The sequence below is a fragment of the Sus scrofa genome, chromosome 13, assembly GCF_054392235.1.
Source record: "Sus scrofa isolate SSC_HxYL_T2T_F1_AM1 chromosome 13, Sscrofa_HxYL_maternal_Yorkshire_Landrace_v2.0, whole genome shotgun sequence".
Lineage (NCBI taxonomy): Eukaryota > Metazoa > Chordata > Mammalia > Artiodactyla > Suidae > Sus > Sus scrofa.
Window position 1 is genome coordinate 90,444,801 of NC_139395.1, and position 15,488 is coordinate 90,460,288.

The following is a 15,488-nucleotide window of genomic DNA, read 5'->3' on the forward strand; positions in this document are numbered from 1 at the left end:
CAGTGATAAGCGTGACCCAATTAGCTGACAAAGATAAGGGTGCTGTCATCCACCTTTGGTGTTTTCCAATGACATTTTGTTGGGTGAGTTATCCCACTCTTTCTTGGCCTGAAGACACCCAAGTTTAGTGAAATTTTGTCTGGACTTGTATGCAGACTTTAGCTGAAGAAAAATAAGTGCCCATCATGGCTTGGACTCAACCTTTCCATGAAACCTCATATGATCTCTACAAGTCTAGGAGGCAGTGGGTGTCATTGTTCCCATGTGACAGGATTTAAGTGGCTTGCTCAGGGTCCCAAGGCCCCAGCTCTTCCTAGCAGTGCCTGGAGGTAGAGAGTGTGAAATCTGCAGGCAGACAACCCGATTCCTAATCCCGGCTCTGCCACTTACTAGCCCTGTGACCTTGGGCAAGTTAGTTAACCCCTATGTGTCTCAGTGTTCTCATCTGTAAAGTGGGGGAAATAAAACCCTACCTCACAGGGTTTGTGAAGATTAGTATTTATAAAGCACTTAGAACAATGCCTGTCTTAGTAAGCACTCTGAAAGTATTTTGTTGAGTAGAAACAATACAATGCTCTGTGTTTCTGTCTGCTTAGCTGCAAAAATTTCTCCCTTCTCTTACATACAGAGACATGTAACACCTGGTAAACCATGGGTGATGGTTATCTCTTTTCAAAATACCCTCGAGTTCAGAGTCTGAAAGTTAACAGGTGAGAAAAATAATTACAAAGTAAGCTCTTGTCTGTCACTGAGAACATACATTAAGCAAGCAGTTGTCATGCATAGCATTTCATGAGTACACAACATAAAGTGCAGAATGGCAAGATAAAAAGAAATGCATTGCCTTGTTCTAGAAAGAGCTTGAGATAGTATACATAAAGGAAGAAACAATAGGGCTGAACCAAAGAGGAAAGGATGGCTATAAATGCTGGTCACAAATGAATAGCTAGTCCAGTCCAGTGCTAGAGGCAGGCGGCAACGTTACCTCCGGGCTTTTTTCCTTTTTTCGGCCGCCCCGCGGCACATGGAGTTCCGAGGCCAGGGATCAGATCTGAGCCGCAATTGCTACCTATGCCGCAGCTGTGGCAATGCTAGATCCTTAACCTGCTGTGCCCAGCCAGGGATCGAACCTGCAAACCACTGCGGCAAAGATGCCACTGATCCCATTGCGCCACAGTGGGAGCTCCACCTCTGGGCTACTTAAGGGCCAGAGCAGAGAAGAAAACAGTATTATTTATTTATTACTCAAGTACATAATATTATTAATTATTACAAAATCAAGACACCATGCGTTCAAGAAAAGCACTCTTTTTCTCAATGTGTGTTTGAACACTCGGAGCAGGTCTACAGCATTTTCATTATTGAATAATAAGAGGATCTGTCCAGGTTTCTTCAAGGGGACTTCAATGTGGGCTGATGGCACAAGGCTGGAGTGCAATTCAGAGGAACCGGTTCTCAGAAGTCCCAGACATGAGGGTGTGAAGCTCTTGTGGCCTGGCTGAATCAAAGGGGAATATTTAGAGGAATGATGGACTATAGGCCTTTAAAGCAATATTCTATAAGAGCTATTTTTCCATAGCACGATTTTAATATTTTGAAAAACACAGTGCACTTTCTCTGTGGGAACCTAGCAGCTGGGAAAAATATGTTGCCCATTAAGGCAAGTTCAAATGATTTGACAGTCTAATCAGAAGAAGGTTTATACTCTTCTTTTGAAAAGAAGGAACCTAATCAAGACAAAGGTTGAATGCTGGAAGGTCCAGGAACCCCGGATATTAAATGCAGGGAGAGGATCTATAGTTTCCACCAGACTTTCAGAGATATCTGTGAGCCAAAAAGAGATTAAGAACCACAATTTTAGGGGCTGGAATTCTCCCAGAATGGTCCTCCGCTTCCTGGGGAGAGAGACAAAATTGGAGGAGCCCAAAAAAATTCCTATTGGGGGCGCTGAGTTTCAAAGTGCTATTGAATAGTCATGAAAAATTCAAGCTTTTCAATCACAAAAAGACAAACAACCCAATTTGAAAGTGGGCAAAGGATCTGAATGGACATTTCTCTAAAGAAGATAGGCAGATGGCTAATAAGCACATGGAAAGACACTCAACATCATTAGTCATCAGGGAACTGCAACTCAAAACCCTTCACCTCCACTTCTATTTAAAAAAATGGACCATAACAAGTGTTGATGAGGATGTGGAAACATTAGATCACTCTTATGCTGCTGATGGGGAATGTAAAAATTCAGATACTTTGGAAGACAATTTGGCAGTTCCCCCAAAAAATTTAGATTTACCTTATTACCCAGCAGCATCAAGTCTAGGTATAGACCCAAGCTCACTGAGAGTGTATGTCCACACAGGGTTGCTCACAGCTTCACAGCAGCATTATTCATAAGAGCCCTCAAATGGAAAAAACCTGAAATGTCCATCAACTGATGAATGGGTAAACAAAGCATGGTGCATCTATACAATGGAATATTATTTGGGAATAAACACGGTTAAAGTTCTGATACTACAATATGGGTAAAATCTGAACACATTATGCTAAGTGAAGGAAGCCAGTCTCAAAACGCCGCATATGGTGTGATTCCATTTATATGAAAGGTCCGTGGTAGGCAAATCTGTAGAGACAGAAAGCAGTTGGTGGTTGCCTGGGGCTGGAGGGTATGGCGGGATTGGGGGTGAAGGCTAAAGGCTATGGGTTTCTTTGGGATTATAAAAATGTTGAAAAATTGATTGTGTTGATGGCTGCAAACTCTGAATATAGCACAACTAAAACCCATTGACTTGTACACTTTAAATGGACGAATTATATGGCATGTGAGTTATATCTTAATAAAGCTCTCACCAAAAAAAGCCTCTGATGCACAGCAACACTTAAAAAGTCAAGTTTATATTCAGAAAACATCACAGCATATGCAATTCTAAAATTTCATATTTTCCACTTTCACACTCGGGACTAAGAGTGGTACCCTCTTTAGAGGGCGGTGATCAAGCTCTGTCTGCATAAATGCTCACGGGGACGTGGTTCCGCACCAAGACTTCATGGGTAAGGGCTTTGCCAGGAGCCGGGTGCACTGAGGGTTCCCGCTCTCCCCCAAGCGGAGTGCAGGCTTGCGCTGCCCACAAACGGGGAGCTGTTTCCAAAATAACCAAGGGCCCTGGTGGCCACGTCCGTGATAATCAGCCAGGCAGAGTTTCTTGCCTAAATATATCGTTAGGAAGGGTGGCAGGAAGGCCTGGCACTATCTCAGTGGGTAGAGGTATGTTTCAGAGGGGGCTCCAGACCACTGATGAAGGTATGGAAATGCAGGACTGTGCCCTAAGACTGCTTGGCAAGTCCCTCGATGTCTCCATAGGTGTGATGGCAAAACAGAGGAAGAGAAGCCAGGTACATTACATGCACCTGCTCTTTTCTTCAGCTATGGGAAGCAGATCAGCTAAGACATGGTTCGATACCACATTGCCCAGTGTTTTCATGGACCAGCCATGCTCTGGGAGGAAGCCAGGGTGGGTGAGCTGGCCACCATTTCCCAGAGCTATCCCGAGTTCCATGGTACTGGCTTGGGGCAGAAGTGAGGACCTCTTGCTGGGCCATTTCTTGGATTTGTTTTGCCCCTAATGTATAATATATACTAAAACAATGTACCACTCTAGAAACTCACCAATTTCTGCAATCTAGGACATGCATTTCAGATCCTCAGCCTAAAATTACATGCCACAAACAAGGTGACAAGTGTTTTATATCAATTAGTCCCTTCAGCCATGACTGAGCACAGCCCTTGCTCCCAGCAGGAGCATCCTCCAAATGTGCAGGTCCCCGTGTCACCTGACAGGGTTGTGTCTGGGGCAAGAGCCGTGTGGCTTCCCCAGTGATTCCTCTTCTGGCTGACAGGCCCCTCAGCCCAGCGTGGAACCCTGGTAGCAGCCTGTTCATGTTAATAAGTGCTGGACCATGAGCAAAGAATAGGGAAATTCTAGATTCCCAATATGTTCACCCTGCTACTTCCTGGGTGAGCTCCATTTGTGTACTAAGAAGCTATCACCTGATCTCCAAAAAGATTTCATACCAGAGTTCCCGTCATAGCTCAGTATCCATGAGGGCATGGGCTCGATCCCTGGCCTTGCTCAGTGGGTTAAAGATCTGGCATTGCCGTGAGCTGTGGTGTAAGTTGTAGATGAGGCTTGGTGCTGTGACTGTGGTGTCGGCCGACAGCTATAGCTCCGATTAGTCCCTAGCCTGGGAACATCCATATGCTCCCCCCCCAAAAAAAGATTTCACACCAACACGTGGTTTAACTCAATTCTTGCATATTCCAGGTTAGGTCATTCCTTAAATCCACATTTCTCAAATTGTTTTCCAGAGATCTGAAGTTTTTCCAGGTGTTGTAAGTGCTCCTTACAAATGTGCCAAAGAAAGGGAAAGGCAGCATATCATCCCCCGGGAGCTGGGATGGAATTGGGAGAGTGGCCTCTCCTCCTCCCACTGGCCACAGCCCCTCCATCCCTCTCCCTGATGGCTTCCCCTGTGCTCCCTCAAATTACCAGGAGATGGTGGCCTTAGGCACTTAGAGGTTTTTTGGGGGGGCCAGATCCAGAGCATGTAGAAGTTCCAGGGTCAGGAATAGAACCCAAGCCACAGCAGCAACCTGAGCCACTGCAGTGACAATGCCGGTTTCTTAACCCACTGAACCACCAGGGAACTCCTAAGTTCTTAACCTTCTGTGTGCCAGGGACTGCTTTGGTAGTGTGGTGAAGCCTATGAACCCCTTAGAATAGTGACTAAGTGCACAAAATAAAATATATAACCTTTAAAACAAAACCCAATTATACTGCCATTCAGTCATAAAAATCTAAGAAAAAACAAATTTGCATTAAAGCATGACATGAGCCTTTTTGTTAACTCATTAAATAATGAGACTGAGTGGTAGGTCTATTGCCTACTATGTTTTGAAGCATCAATGCATGAAAATATTATTTTGAGGTGTCTGCAACAGCTGTAGTGAGATGTGAAAGTATCTGTGATTTCTACTGCAATATAGCCCCAGGTACTTTCTAGCACTGCTGCAGTTCCAGGCTTATATTCCTAATGGAATGGAAGTTAAACTTTACTTAGAGCTTATTGAGAATTAGAATGTCAACTTTCCCCACCCAAAGTTCACGTTCCCCTAAATTCTCTCCTTGGACCACTTAATGGGGTGGGGGTGGGGGTGCAGGTGGGGGTGGGGGTCTGTGGACTCCAAGTTAAGAATATAGAGGTTTTGAGCTTTTTTTTTTTTCCCAACCTTTCAGGGCTGCACTCACAGCATATAGAAGTTCCCAAACTAGGGGTTGAATTGGAGCTGCAGCTGCTAGCCTATACCACAGCCACAGCAACGTGGGATCTGAGCCATGTCTGTGACCTACTCCACAGCTCATGGCAACACTAGATCCTTAACCCACTGGACGAGACTAGGGATTGAACTCAAATTCTCATGGATACTAGTCAGGTTCGTTCCCATCCAGCCACAAGGTTATTTGTGCTTTGAGGTTATTCGAAGCTTTGAGGTTATTTGTGCTTCACCTTGTAACCAGTGTGTCTGTCTGGTTCTCTGTGAACACTCACTTGTGTAGTGGGGGCAGTATTTGTGATTCTAAAAACTCAGTCTTTAAGTGGACTAGATCACAAGTCCACTTACCCAAGGGGAGCCTTTTTTCCCATTATTCATGGAGTACATTTGGGTACCTTGGAGAACTAGTGTTATGCATGGGACAGGTCAGAGCATCCTACCTGGGTTACCAGGGACCCTTGACTCGTGGATGCCCTCAGCTTTTAGGGCAGCCTGGTCCAGTCTGGGATGGTCAGAGCTCCTGACCTGGAGCTCCTTGGAGAAAAGCTAGGTTTGGCCAAGCAGCCTGCAGTCTCTGTAGGTGACAAGTCTGATGAGTGACAAGTAGCATTATGGACTTGCTGCATATGATCAGGAAGAACCTGGACCACTGGGACATCTTCTCCGACAGAGCTGCAGAGGGCGCAGCTGTCCAAGGTGGACAAGGAGCCCATGACACGTGGGGGGAGCTGGTGGTCTATGCACCAAGCAGAATTCTACAGTCCAAGTGCAGGCAATGGGCCAGAAGGAGGGTGATTGGTATGGGGAGGCCAGTGGAGTTCCTGCAGGTACAACTCTAGATGGTGGTCCTGAATCTCTGTCCTCACAAAACAAACCAGTAGTCTCTGAATCATAAGACATACATTTTGGACCCTTGGCCTAAAATTAAATCCTACAGACAAGGCAAAACATTTTATCTAGCAGTGATCAGATAATCATAGCTTTCTGTTGTGTACCCTGCTGCCTCTCACTCCAAGCCAGCTACAAGATGACTGCTCCAACAGGAAACAGAAGTTCCCTAAAATTACTGCTTCTTATAATTTAACAGTTGGTCTAAAAATGTTCAATTGGTTTCAAAATCATCCATAATATTACTGGAAACTTCAATAATAAGTTTGTCAATTAAAGAGAGGAATTGCAACGGGTAACTTTATTTATTTATTTATTTATGTTTTTTTTAGGGCCACACCTGTGGCATATGGAAGTTCCCAGGCTAGGGGTCGAATCAGAGCTACAGCTGCCAGCCTACACCACAGCCACAGCAACTCAGGATTCCAGCCGCATCTGCAATCTACACTGCAGCTCATGTCAACACCGGATCCTTAACTCAATGAGCAAGGCCAGGGATGGAACCCGCATCCTCATGGATCCTAGTCAGGTTCGTGAACTGCTGAGCCACGAAAGGTACTCCTGCAATTGGAGTCTTTAAATTCATTTTGTAGTGTTGTAATTTTCAAGGTAATATTGTCAAGAAAATTATCGCCACTTTGCAAAGTTTCTCATCAAAATGGTCTAGAAAGAATTTAAAGATATTGTTAGCTAAGAACATCTTGACCAGGAATTGTTTGTAACAATTTCTAACATAAATCCTGATATAAAAAGTTAAGGGCATTAATCAAACTCAAAGGCTTTTGCACAGCAAAGGAAACTATTGACCAAATGAATGAGGGAAAATGTTTGCAAAGGATGAAACTGGCAAGGGGTTAATTTCCAAAATATACAAATAGTACATACAGCCCAATATCAAAAAAATCAAACAACCCAATCAAAAAATGGGCAGAAGACCTAAACAGACATTTTGCCAAAGACATGCAGATGGCCAGCAGGCACATGAAAAGATGTTCAGTGTTGGAGAAATATAAATGAAAACTCAGTATCTCTTCATTCCAATCAGAATGGCTATCATCAAATAATAAATGCTGGAGAGGGTGTGGAGAAAAGGGAATCCTCCTACCTTGGTGAGAATGTAAGTTGGCATAGCCACTATGGAAAACAGTATGGATATTCCTTTAAAAACTAAAACTTGACTGTGATATGATCCAGTAATTCTACTCTTGGTCCTATATCTGGAAAAGACAAAAGCTCTAATTCCAAAAGATTCACACACCCCAGTGGCCCTAATTACAATAGCTAAGACATGGAAGCAACCCCAAGTGTTCATTGACAAATGAATAGAGCAGTACATATATACACTGGACCACCACTCAGCCATAAAAAAGAATGAAAGAACGCCATTTGCAGCAACATGGATGGACCTAGAGATTATCATACTAAGCGAAGTAAGTCTGACAGAAAAAGACAAATATCATATGACATCATTTGTATGTGGAATCTAAAAAATAATACCAATGAATTTATTTACAAAACAGAAACAGACTTATAGACATAGAAAACAAGCTTATGGTTACCAAAGGAAAGGGGAGGGAAGGGGATAAATTAGGAATATGGGATTAACAGCTGCAAACTTCCGACATGAAATAGAAAGGTCACAAGAATTTACTGTGTAACACAGGGAACAATATTCATTATCTTGTATTAACCAATAATGGAAAATAATCTGAAAAAATATATATGTAGGAGTTCCTGCTATAGTGCAGTGGGTTAAGAATCTGATTGCAGCAGCTCAAGTCACTGTGGTGGTATGCATGGGTTCAATCCCCAGCCTAGAGCAGTAGGTTAAGTATCTGGTATTGCCATTGTGGTGTAGGTGGCAGCTGTGTCTCCACTTCAGTCCCTGGCCTGGGAACTTCCATATGCTGCAGGTGCAACCATAAAATAAAAATTAAAAATTAAAATAAAAACTAAAAATATCTATGTTAAATATATATTTATATATCTGAATATAGATATATCTGAATCACTTTACTGTACACCCCAAACTAACACAATATTGTAAATCAACTATTCTTCAATTTAAAAAGTTCAGGTCATGAAAGAAAGCTTAGGATTTTCATTAAAATTTTCTGAAAAGATCATATTGGAAGTTTTATATATATTCAATGTCTTTCCTAATACTTACATTTTATTTTTATCATCATAATTACATATTGCAGAGAAAATGTAATGAATTTTGTAGACACATAGACACATTTAAATCCTCTCTGGTTTTGGTTGTGCAAATATTATTGTCTACGATTTTTTCTTTTTTTTTTTCATGTCCGCACCCGCAGCATATGGAAGTTCCCAGTCTGGGGATTGAATCTGAGCTGCAGCTGCGACCTGCACGATAGCTTTGGCAACACCAGGTCCTTTAACCACTGTGCCAAGCTGGGGATCAAACCCTCACCTCCTAGGCGGCCCAAGCCACTGCAGTTGGATTCCTAACCCAGCGCACCATGGCAGGTATTCCTGTCTATGCTTCTCAGGGTATGTTCTTTCTTAAATGCTCAGCCTTGAGATGAGAGGCCTTAGGTGGCGAGGATATATTATAGGCTACCCTTCCTTCTCTTCCTTTATGCTTGAGCTAAAATATTTGTGCAGTTAAGATGTGTTTTGATTAATGGTTAAATGTATGTGGGCTACTCAGATGACAGTTCATCCACTTATTAATTCATTCATCAAATATTTAATCAAGCAAACTCCTCATCTTAAGAATCCTGAGCTCCTGCAATTCCCTGAAGATGCTGTGGACACAGACTGCAGCTCCTTTCTTGCTCCCTTCTTGCTCCCAGAACCTTAGCAATTTGCATCACCGTTGCTTAAAGACGGTCTAGGTGCCCCGGGCGATAGGCAGAGCGAAATGAGTCTGAGAGCAGAGAAGGAAGCCTCAAAGCCAGCTTTCCACTTAGCAACTGTACGCCCTTGGGCAGTTTCTTCATATGCAGAACATGGACTCTGATACTCAGCAAGGCTGTCGTGAGGCCAGGTGAGATGCTTAATAGGGAAGAGAATCAAAAAGCCATAGATAAGGCCTGCAGGTAACAGCTGTAGGAAAGCCTCCACTCAGGTGCAGGCAGCTATCCCTGGCTTTAGGGTCTGGGAGAGAGTCAGAGGGGCAGGTATGGGATGACCTGAGAGCCAGCTTATCCAATGGGGGTGCTGCAACTTGGTTCCCTGTGGAGAGGGTCGCAGGCTTCTGGGCAAAAGTTGCCAGTCAGATTTTAATGCGATTTCCCTGATTTTTAAATGTTGGCTCCGATTAACACTGGGCAGGCAGAACAGTAAGGTTTGCAAATTCTGCCCACATCGTTGTTGGGGTGATAAGCATGTCCTGGGATGGGGTCCATCACCACAGCCAAGGCCCCCAGGAGAGGGGGTGGGGAGGGCTGCCGGGGACAGGCCATCTTCCCTTGTCCACAGGCCACAGCAGCTGGCCACCTGCCACGTGCTCCTTCCATCCTCTGGGAGCAACAGGGCTCACAGAATAGAGTACGTTCCCTTAAGAGCTAAAAACATAAAACCTCTAGAAGAAAACAGGAGAAGATCTTCATGATCCTGGGTTAGACAAAGATTCTTTTTCTTTGATGAAAAAAAGGAGAGGGAGGGGGGCCAAGTGTTGGATGCAGGATTTCTTCTTAGGCTGGAATCAGTGACTGATAGGGGTTTATGAGGAACCTGCGACCTTTGGATTCTTCAGGGAACAACCCAGAACTTGTCTGAATCACCCTGGTGATGCTGGTGACCACTGGGGTGTGCTGGTGATGAAAGCTGAGCCCCACTGAGCACTTCCAGAGTGCCAGGGACTTCCTATTCTATGGATCCTTGTTCACGCCTTCAAACCCCATAAGAAGCTCACATGGTGGCTGCTGTATTATCCCCGTTTTATTGCTGAGGAAACTGAGGCAGGAGGTTCAGCAACCTGCCAAGAGCAGTGGCGGGTGGTGTAGCTGGGGTGGAATCCAGGTGGCTGACCGCAGGCTTGGTGCGTTTAAGCATCATACCATCCTGAGGCTTCCCCCAGCTTGGGAGCTCTGCAAGTGGGAGGGGTCTCAGGACCCTAGGCTTTCCCCATTCAAGCCAGTGTTTATAGAGGGAAACTGAAGCTTCCATCCTGCAGGCTGGCTCCTGATTGCACAGGACAGCTTTCACTCCAACAGGGGCCAGCGGCTGAGAGGCCGTCTTTCTAGGAAGAAGCCGAGTGGCTTTTTTTTCAAATTGGACTTTGAACACTCTTGTTGTGCTTTAAAAATATCAAGTGAATCTTTCGCAAAGTAGATTTTCTGACACCATCAGGTTAACTTGTTCTCTCTGCTGTGTCTCTCCCGGGAGGTGGGGAAGGGGATCTGATGCTGATGAAGCAGACACGCAAGAGTTCAGGATGCTCTATGCTCTCCCTAATCCTGAGGGCGGGGCGATCACAGAGGATGGGGGAGCAGCCTCCAAACGCCGATGGCATCTGGGCTATACTTAATTTTCTAGAACATAACGATATTTTCTTCTTTTCTTTTTTCTTTTTAAAGCTGCACCCGTGGCATATGGAGGTTCCCATGCTAGGGGTTGAGTCGGAGGAGCTGTAGCTGCCAGCCCTACACCACACCCACAGCAACACCAGATCCTTAACCCACTGAGCGAGGCCAGAGATGGAACCCTTGTCTTCGTGGACACTATGCTGGATTCTTAACCTACTGAGCCACAAGGGGAACTCCTATATAATGATATTTTCAATGCTAGCTTTCAGATCCCCTTGGCGTTCACGTCCACCCTAACACAAGTACCTCTCGCAGAAGGTTCACTGGACCATTCGTCATCTTGTGATATTTCTTTTACATAAAATTTTCTCATCTTCCCTCATCATCATTCTTTGTCCACATGTGAGCCGCCAGGGGTCCCTCATTTCTAACATCTGTTCTCCATTATTCATGCGGCCTAGTTGTTCTTGGCTACTCACAGTGTGAGTGAGCCCCCCACTGTCCTCATGGCACCGGCCTCCTCACCATCCTCCCCGCCACCCTGGAGGGGGTGGCACTGCCCAGGCTCCCGCACAGCTGGGGTGAAATGATGGCTGATTGTTTGTGTCATGGAGGCAGCCAGCCGTCCCTGATGGAGACAAAGCAACATCAGCACAAGCTGAGGGCGGCAGGTCCCCTGGGAGGAAGGGCACTCCTCTGATCCATCAGTGGCCCCGATTGCCTCCGAGAGGCAAACGCCAGGAGCACACCCAGGCAGGTGGCCGTCTTCGTCTTTCTGTAAATCCACGTTTCTGCAAGGGCAAAGGAGATTGTCACCGGCATATACCTTTTAGTTGCGAAAAATAAAATGTCTCTTTAGGATGCTGTGACTTAATACTCTTTTGGGTCAACAGCCACATAGATAAATCCAATGATCTAAAATTTCATTTCTTTTTTTAAATAATGATTTTTATTTTTTTCTATTATAGTTGGTTTACAGTGTCTACTGTACAACAGAGTGACCCAGGCACACACACACATACACACATATATATTCTTTTTCTCACATAATCCTCCATCATGCTCCATCACAAGTGACTAGATACAGTTTTCAGTGCTATATACCAGGATCTTGTTGCTTATTCATTCCAAAGGCAATAGTTTGCATCAGTTTCTGAAAGTACAAATTGATGTTCTCAAACACGTACTGATCACTTATTCTGAAAGCAAGGTGCTATTTTTATCATGAGATGAGATGACACCCAAGTTCGGAGTGGCTCCTCCTTCCTGGAGCACTATGCCCACCTGCATTTGTGCTCTCCATGTGGGTGGGTTGGGTAGTGACCTCCTGGAGCACAGAGGTTGTCAGGGGGCCTCCAGGGCATCTTTGTATCTATGATGGGTGTTGACTGGTTGTCCATTAGCAGGTGAGGTTGCTGAGAAGCCAGAGCTCACCCATGCACCCATGGTATGAATATTCTGTGTTATTTGATCTTGGCCTGGGTTTGGCTGGCTTTGAGTCAGAATTGGCAAATGCATGGTACACCTCGTCCCTCAATGTGAAGTCTATGACTCCCTAGCTCATCACAACACTATTTCCTACTGAGCCCAATGAGACCTCAGAATCCTTCTTAACCCAGTGTTCCAGGCAGCAAGGACCAAATATCTGGAGAACGTTTTTAAGTTAAGTCCAGGTTTCCTTCTCTTTCTCAAATCCTCGTGACTCAGCTTTGCCACTGGATACACAAGGAATTTGAGGCACATAGTCTCTTTTATGCCTAATCCTGTAGGCGCTTCTCTTTAAAAGATCTGCTTGGGGAGTTCCCGTTGCAGCTCAGCAGTTAACGAATCTGACTAGGAAGCATGAGATGGTGGCTTCAATCTCTGGCCTTGCTCAGTGAGGTAAGGATCCGGTGTTGCCGTGAGCTGTGGTGTAGGCCTCAGACATGGCTCAGATCTGGTATTGCTCTGGCGTAGGCCAGCAGCTACAGCTCCAATTCGCCCCCTAGCCTGGGAACCTCCATATACCGTGGGAGCGGCCCTAGAAAAGGCAAAAAGACTAAATAAATAAATAAGAAATAAATAAAAGATCAGCTTGGGGGACAAGGATGCTCAAAGAACAGGAGTGTTAGCTGGACCATTGTTTTCTGAGAGGTCAACTCTCCTGGAGATAGTCCTGGAGATAGAAAATATTTACGCTTTTTAGGTCTTCTATCAAAGTTTTGCCATCTTGCTGTTCTTTCCTAAAACAACAGATTCTTCTGGGGCTTTAGGAGCTATCCTGTAGGAAGGTTCATTTGTTGGGTTTGTTTGGGTAGGTGTGGGTGGCACTGGCAGAGGCCACCAGCGATATCTGTCTTCCCGAACAGAAGCACCAAGCTTAGATTCTAGAGCCCCTTCCAACAGGGCCCTGGGGCAGGATCCGGGGCAGGAAACATCATTAGATAAAGGAAAGGCTATTCCATAAAACTATTCATGGCCAAAGGGGCCCTGGCCATCCTCTACCACAACCTCCATCTGCAGGGTGACCTTCTGCAGCCACCACCACTGCACCTGTCAGACATCCTCCCCGACTGTGACACTAAGAGTTGTCGTCACACCGTACCCTACGAGTGACATCCGTGACACCAAGCCTTTTCAGAGTCTGGGAAGAGGAGGAGACTATGGGATTCTACCTGCCTTCCTATTAAGGCCAGTTGCTTTGTTTTGTTTTGTTTTTAAAATATTTTTTATTGTGGCAAAATACACATAAAATAAAAATGATCCCTTTAAGCATTTTAAGTGTGTAGTGCTGGGACATTAAGGACGTTCACCTTGTGATGCCACCATCACCTCCATTCCTCTCCAGAACTTCTTCATCATCCCAAACTGAAACTCCATACCCATTAAAAAATAACTTATTTTACTCTCCAGCCAAAACCACTATTCTACTTTCTGTCTCTGAATTTTATTGCTCTAGGAAATATATAAATGGAATCACACAAAATTTGTCTTCTGTGACTGGCTTACTTCAGCCAGCATAATGTCTTCAAGGTTCATCCATGTTTTAGTATGTGTCAGGGTTTCCTCCCTTTTCAAGGTTGAGTAATATTCCATTGTTTGTGTATATAGCATTGTGCTTAGCTGTTTATTTATTGAAGAACGTTGGGTTGCTGTCGCCTTTTGACCTTTGTGAAAAATGCTGCTATGAATGTGGGTGTATACATATCTCTTTGATTCCCTGCACTCAGTTCTTTTGGATATATACCCAGAAGGGGAATTGCTGGATCATCTAGTATTTCTATGGCAAAACCAGTTTCTATTTGAAGACCTACCTTTTCCACCAGTACCTGATGGAATTGTGCCTTCCTGAGATGGCAAACTTCTGGGAGGTTTTCAAAGAAACCTCATCTTTACCTACACAACAGTCCTGGTGTCCATGTAAGAGGAAGTGTGGAGACCCACCGGGCTGGGGGCGGGGCATGATGGCATGGTAGGAAGTAATTACACAATGTCAAGGGGAGACAGCGAGGGCCTGACTTAGTGCAAAGGCTGCAGAATGGAGAGGCCGCAGAGTTGGACAAGTAGGTCAGATATGGAACCCAGAGGGATGGACCTGACCTCCTCACGGGGGTGATGCAGCAGCTGCCTTGACTTTAACTTTGGGATGGAGATGCATTTGCTGGGTTGGGGGCCCAGGAGGAGGTGGAGGTGACCTGGGTGGAGAGAAATGACTTTGGCTTGGTATCTTTCGACTTGGGCATGTGCTTGGGATGTGCAAGGGAGAGCAACCCAGGTGCTGCCTGACTTTTAGTTTTCTTTAATTCTGCTCACAAAATCATAGAACAGCATCCTGTGAGGGGCTGTTGTGTCCCCTCCAGTCCCTCTGCTGGGTTTTCTCTAGCCCCCTTGCCCTCGGGCAAGAGAGAAGCTAGCAGCGCAGTCTGCTGGGGGCTGCAGGGCAGGCTCTTAACACAGCAGGGCCCTTCAGATGTTCCGCCACTGACAATCCCAGGCCTACCGCCTGCCAGCATCTGTTCATGGAGACACAGCATCACAAACTCTCCGGACTGGAAGGGACTTCGGAGGTCATCCACTCCAGCCCCGGGACTGGCATTTTCAGACTGTTCTAGTAATTCGAGAGTTCCTCCTTCTATTATGTGGAGACTGCTTCTTCTGACTTCTTACCATGCTGTTAAAGATATGGGTCATCCAGGGCCCCCTTCATAAGGAGAATCGTGCTGGGGCTCCTGTTTGTGGGTCTGGCAGTGTGGGGCACAGTGAGGCCAGATTTGGGAACATGAATTCTTTTTGTCCTTCACACTACAGCTACGAGAATGGTCTCCATGGTTACGGCAGCTTCTCAGAGGTGTCTAGATTTTCATTTTCTCTATTTCCTTAAATGTCTAATTTATGAATAATCTGTTTAGGTAAGCTGCTGGAAAGTTTCTGCAAGCTTATGAATATCAAGGAATACATATCTGCATATATCCAAAACAACAACAAAAAGTAGGCTGATAGGCATTTGGGGAACATTTTTTTTTCCTCTCCCACTAAAAACAGAAATTAGGATCGACTTTAAAAATTTCAAGTTAAACAAGATTCAATGAAAGAAACACTGCCTTCATGTTCTTCAAAGGCATGTGAGCCAAGGAGGGGCTGGAGCTAACCTAATTATGTTTCCTTTAATGCGAAATAGCTATTTGCCTGACATTCTATTTGCATCTCACCATCACATTCAAATAGCTGGGACATTGATTTTTTTCCTAGCTCTGCCTTTGAACATGAAAGTGTTTTTTTCCTATTTTTCCCCC